Genomic DNA, 6,573 nt, shown 5'->3' on the forward strand with positions numbered 1-6,573 from the left:
TTGTTTCACCGCTTGCACTTGTGCCACCATATATTGTTGTAACATCGTCGGTAGGCGTAGGCTTTCCTGGTTTCAGTTGGAGGGCCTACTGATGACGTGCCACTAGGCCTGCCCCCTCCTCTTTTACTGAAAGGAGAGAATGCCTCCTGGAATATGTGACATGCATATCCGAGAAGGCAAAGGGCACATACTGCAAATAATGCATGACATTTGCCTGGGACGGGTGGAAAAGAAGGAAGATTGCATAGAGTATGAAGATCCACGTTAAATGTACTCAGCTTGGTCTGAGCATTGCCTCTTAAAGTTGGCATATGCTGTGTTCATTCTGTTTCTATTGTATACTAAAAAAAAAATAACAACAGACAGTTATGAAAAAAATAGAAATGTCTTTATTTCTTAGCATAAAATAATAATACCAAATACTAATGGAATTACAATGAGCAAACATTCACAAGGTAAATACTATGTAAATACCTACATTCCACTGAAAATTCTGATAAATTTAGTTGCCACTTTCACATGGGTATGCATTTCTTTGTCTGTTGTCATAATTGCACAAGTGGAATTGTAGCCTAAATCTTTTTTTTTAGTTCTGTAAACTGCTAGAACCTCTTTCCAGCTTTGTTTGTGCTCCTATTGAGGGCTTTCCCCTCACTTTCTTTCATGTCACTGGGGCAGAAAAACATTATTTTAGCAGAGGGGTTCAGTTAGATCACCAGACAGTTTTTTATAGCCATCCACACTGGGCATATTTGGAGGAAATCACCCCAGCAGGGATGAAAACAGTAAAAACCTTACAGAGGCTGTAATCCTTTACCATTCTATCAGTTTGTAGAGATATAACATTGTAGGTGAAGCTAGACTATAGATCTGTTTAATAAATTATTAAAACATATGTGGACGTTTGCTACTGGTATTTCTGCACTCTTTAATGAAATCATCATATTCTCACTTCATTGTTTTCTTTTCATTTGTGTTCCTGTGAGTATCAGCTTATTCATTTTGAATAGCCCACTAAACTCACTGCAACTGAATGTGTGGCAGTGCTTGACAATGCATGTGTTGCAGTAAACAGTACTATAGTGTGAATAGTCCCTTTGATATTAAAGGATAAGTTCACCTTTCATAACATGTTAAATCCATATTCAAGGTATAACATGTAACATGGTACCAATTGACTAGCCCCCCACACCCCCGATCCCCCATTGTGACAGCCAGCAGGGGATCTTCTTTTAGCTGTTACAATTTTTAAAAAAGCAGCCGTGTGGGGCTCCGCTCACCTTGCCGCGTTACTCATTCACAGTGTTCTGTGAATGAGAAAACTACAAGTCCCAGCAGCCTTTGTAGCTGTCGGCTTGTAGTTCTCAATGAACTACCAAAGCGCTGTGAGCACCGTGGTAGTTCATTGAGTCTTTCTGTAAGTAAGTATTGGCTTCCCTGTACAAGGTACGAGGAAGCAGATACACAGAAAACCTGCATGGCATCAGCGATCTGATTGCTGGTGCAATGCTTTACAGGCTCACAAAGCAAAAAAGGAATAAATGCAAATTTTTGTTTACCTTCAAAAAAATGTGCATTTTTATTTTTAGTTGAAAACTGAACTTATCCTTTAAGACAGTAATTTTTTCAATACTGAGGGCCACTCTCCAAAAATGTAGACTAGAAGGAAATATTGTCAATAGACAGAACATAAAATGAAAATAACCACATTGCAAATGTATTCCCATTTTTTGTTTAAAATGCTTAAAAAAAAATACTAGGTAGCTCACTTCCAATTTTAAGAAAGCTAGGTAAGAGCATGGAGGTTCTTTTTCAGCTCTGTATATACAAGGTAAAGACGCTGATGTACAAAATGAGAATAGTTAACACATTAATCATTAGCACAACCTCATATGAACCATGATGGCTCAAAATTGATATGGTCCAAAGAAAAGGTAAATAAAGCACTTGAACCAAATGACTGCCATCCACATATCCTTGAAGAATTCAACTTCATTTTCTCTAAGCCACTTTTTCTAATTTTAAAGACTTGTTCATAATTGGCTTGGTACCAATATATTGGCACAGAGTCAACATGATGCCTATATTTAACCCCTTGGCGCCGGTGCCTCCCTCCCAGTAAATGTGCCGGGAGTGCCCAGGGCACACACTCTCAACATTTTTTGTATACATTGGTTATGCAAATATGCTGCCCCTCGGTGCAAGGTCCAGCCACCAAGAGGCTGCATATTTGCGTATGCTTGGCACCGAGGAGTTAAAAGGGAATCAAAGTCTTCAACCAGCAAAGTGGACCTGAACTCAAAAAGTAGGAAATACCTATAAATGTTAAAGTGTTTGTATAACCAAAAGGTTCCTTTGGGACTAGAACCCCGTCAAGTTTTTATTGCTGGATGTGTCCCACCTGGGTAGATTCACCCTATTTGTCCTGTGACCATTGCCACTGAGACAGAAATTGATGGAGAATACAAAATTTCAGAGTTACCACCAGAACATGATGATTGCAATGTATAAATATCTAAATGGTGATTCTAGCATAGGGAGAAAACTGTTCAGTCTCAGATCACTCAAGAGGACACGTGGTCATTCAATGAAGTTGAACGAGAGGCAGTTTAACCTTAAACTGCATAAAGGTTTCTTTACTATTAGAACGTTAAGAATGTGGAACTCCCTTCCACAATCGATGGTGTCAGTGGGAAGTGCTGATTCAGTGTAGTTTCGAAAACCTTTTAGATGGGCTTCTTAGTGAATACAATACAAGTACATGGGAAGTGGCAGAGACATAAGTGCACATACACACCCACATAGGTTGAACTGGTTGGAATGATGTCAACCAACTACAGTATGTATCTATGTAACAAGAAGTGATGGGAAATCACCCAGTGAGAACACCTGTTCTAGTGGATAATTGCTCTTTTTGTAGAAATTGCCTCTAATGTCCTGTTTTGACTCTAGGAGAGCATGTGGAAAGGAAGCTCACCACCTGGACACAGACAGAAAAAAGTACATTGACAGGGAAATTACCCCTTGCCTACTATATTCAAAACTGTAAAAACATTTTGGCTATGCACACACTTTATTTGTACCTAAACCTGTAACTGGAAATGTTCCTTTTGTCTTGATTTCGCTCACCAAAAACAGCAGTGCAATTGCTGCTTTGGGAGAGTGTCTAGACCAGCAATGGGCAAACTACGGCCCGCGGGCCGTATACGGCCCGGCGGACCTTTTAATCCGGCCCGCGGAGCGTGATAAAAAAAAAAAACAGCCAGGGCAGGCAAACATTGGCTGTCAGGATGTGTGTAGGCGGGGCAGCGTGACGAACGTGAGGGGAGCTAGGCTCCTCTCACAGTCCACCCTGAAGACCGTAACGGCGCGGGAACACGGCGAGAGGAACGCGTGGAGCAAAGGTAAGTAAATTGACACAGGGGGGACTTGGCTTACTACTTGGGGGGAATAGTACTATGGGGGATGAAATACTATATGAGGGATGAATTAATATGGGGGATGAATTAATATGGGGAATGAATTACTATAGGGGGGATGAATTACTATATGGGGGATGAATTACTATGGGGGATGAATTACTATGGGGGATGAATTACTATATGGGGGATGAATTACTATATGGGGGATTAATTACTATGCTTACTATGGGGGAATATTGCTATACTTACTATGGATGGCATGGTAGTGGCTGGGCCGGCCAGCAGCTAGTAGGGGGCAAGTTTTGTAAAATAACTCTTTTTATGCTTTTCTACCTTAAATTAATCTAAACATTTAATGTTACAAATTTTAATTTAATTTATATTAATTCACACATACACATCATTCATCTGCTCTTGGTCCGGCCCCCGGGTCCAATATATGAACCCATTGCGGCCCTCAAGTCAAAAAGTTTGCCCACCCCTGGTCTAGACATTCCCATGCCCTATAGCTGAAGACATTGCTATAACCAGAAGGTTAATGGTTAGGTTTATGTCAGGAAGAGGTTATTTTGATGCTCATGATCTATATTCAGCTTCAGATTTGATAAACTTTATTGATCAAACCAGATAGATTGAATGGTTAAACATTTGCGTTTACCATATGATCTTGTGATACCTGCATTTCATTTGATGGTAAAGCAGTAAAAATATCAGCTTTAGAGCAATAATCTTTTGGTAATGGGCCGCTGATGAACCATTACATCAGGGTTTTATAGGGATTCTTGTGAACAATAACTTTCAACTCTTTTTTTGCAGACAAGAGATAGTATACAAATGTAGCAATTTATCTTCATCGTCATACACTATAAAAAGATGCAACCCTATAAAACCTGAAGGCACTATATAATCTGCAAGAACGTGCATACCTAGCCATATCAATCCTGCAGAACCATCAAGCTTTCCAAAATTAATATTTTACTCTTTGACCATCTAGTTTCTTTTATCTCTTAAAGTGTTACTAAACCCACAACAGTCGAATCAGTCTGTATATGCAGTAAAGCATGCTTGTTATACTCATTGTGGAACCTAAGAGGTTAATCCTCCACATTGTGTAAAAAAGATGTTTGATCCTGTCTTCTCTGATCCTCTCCTTCTTCCATTGTCTCCTAAATATCTCCTGATAGAACAGAGATTTGTTTGATTTGTGTAGGCGTGCACTTGGTTTCTCCCTTAGCTCAGAAGATTGATGGTTTTCGCTGTCACCAGTAAGGGTCGTTACTGCACTGGCCATAGTATAAGGATTCCTGCTTAGCTAAGTTATAAATATTAATTTCCTCCTAGTCATCCCAGTAAGAGTTCAAAGCCACTGGGGCGTGATGAGGGAGAGTATAATATTTGGAAAAGCTATGTGATCGATGTCTTGCCTCAGGCAGAGGCAGAGGCAGAAGCTGCTGCCTGGACTGTTTATACTGTTAGGCCCAGAAATCTCACTGGGGCCTAGTCTACCTTTTAGAACACAAACCTACACAAATGGTCTAATAAATTCACCAGGTGGGAAAGCTGCATCTCTGAAAGTTGCGCCACTATTTCATTTGCTGTATTTGCAGCATCGGGTTCCTGGCTGTGGTAGAGCCTAGAAGCCCTACCAACAACCACAGAAACCTTCCAGTCTACTAGCACCTCACTGGGAGGCATCAGGAAGATAAGTCTTGGCAGCTATTCCCGGCAGCTATTCCCTGGCCTTGTCAGTAAAAGACTGTTTATCGATCCAGGTGATGTTGTTGCTGCAAGGACATAAGAGTCGATGTAGTGTTATGGGGTATAGAATACTCCGCTACCTCTAACCTGCCCTTTCCCTTTCCAGTCTCAGAGGCTAAGGCATGTTATTCTGCAGGACAGTGAAGTTAGTGTCCTCTTCTTTGTATGTGTACTTATTGGAGAATCCCATGCCTTGCACCCCTCCTCACTTGCAAGTTTATTCAGCATTAAACTTTAAAAAGACATCCCCTAGACCGGTCACTGGGTCAGTGTGTGCATGGAGACAGCAAAGTGTGTGCGTTGTTAGCCTCTGCACCATCAGGACTCTGATTATCAATTTCATCTCTGAGACTGTACTTTAATCACGTTCCATCATCATTAGTTAGCTTCTCCTATGAGGGTACTGCTACATTCAGAATTAGTATTTAATTTTAAACATTGCAGATTCATAAAGAGGCCTCTCACACGCAATACATTTTTAGACAATTTTATCTGAACATGCTACAAAATTTTCACATTAGTGGCATCTTTAAAAAAAAAGTAATATTACATTAAAATATAAATATACATACTAATTTATAAAAAGAGACAACAATACTCTGTAGCACAAGGAAACATAACCAGATGCAGATTAACCACTTGCCGACCGCGCATAGCCGAATGACGGCTTCACCGCGGCCGGCCAGTTCTGAGTGGACGTCATATGACGTCCTCCCAGAACGCGCTCTCCTGCGCGCCCCAGGGGGCGCGCACCCGGCGATCTCCGTGATCGCTGTGTCCTACGGACACAGCTGATCACGAGATGTGGTGAAAGGCCGATCCCACCGGCCTTTTACCACGTGATCAGCGGTGTCCAATGACACGCTGATCACAGGAAAATGCAAGTGCCGGTTCTCGGCTGCACTTTCCTCACGCTGTCAGATCGTGAGGAAAGTACTGCCGAGAACCGGCAGTTGTCAGAGCGGGGATCGGCACCGATCATCAGGGCACTGATGATCAGTGCCCTGATGATCGGTGCCCAGCAGTGACCCCCGCAAGTTCCGATCAGCTGTGCGCCCACTAGCCCCGCCCACCCATTCCCAGCAGTGCCCCCACCTGTGCCCAGCAGTGCCCCCACCTGTGCCACTCTGCAGTGCCACCTACCTGTGCCCAGCAGTGCCACCTACATGTGCCCAGCAGTGCCACCCACCTGTGCCCACCCACCTGTGCCCACCAGCGCCACCCACCTGTGCCCACCAGTGCCACCCACCTGTGCCCACCCACCAGTGCTGTCCACCAGTGCCACCCACCAGTGCCACCCACCAGTGCTGCCAGTCAGTGCCACCAGTCAGTGCCCAGGGGTTGTGCCAGTCAGTGCCGCCAGTCAGTGCCCAGAAGTGATGCCAGTCAGTGC

Source organism: Staurois parvus, unplaced genomic scaffold (genome assembly GCF_062004578.1).
Source record: "Staurois parvus isolate SC_StPar_1 unplaced genomic scaffold, SC_StPar_1.0 ptg000163l, whole genome shotgun sequence".
Classification (NCBI taxonomy): Eukaryota; Metazoa; Chordata; class Amphibia; order Anura; family Ranidae; genus Staurois; species Staurois parvus.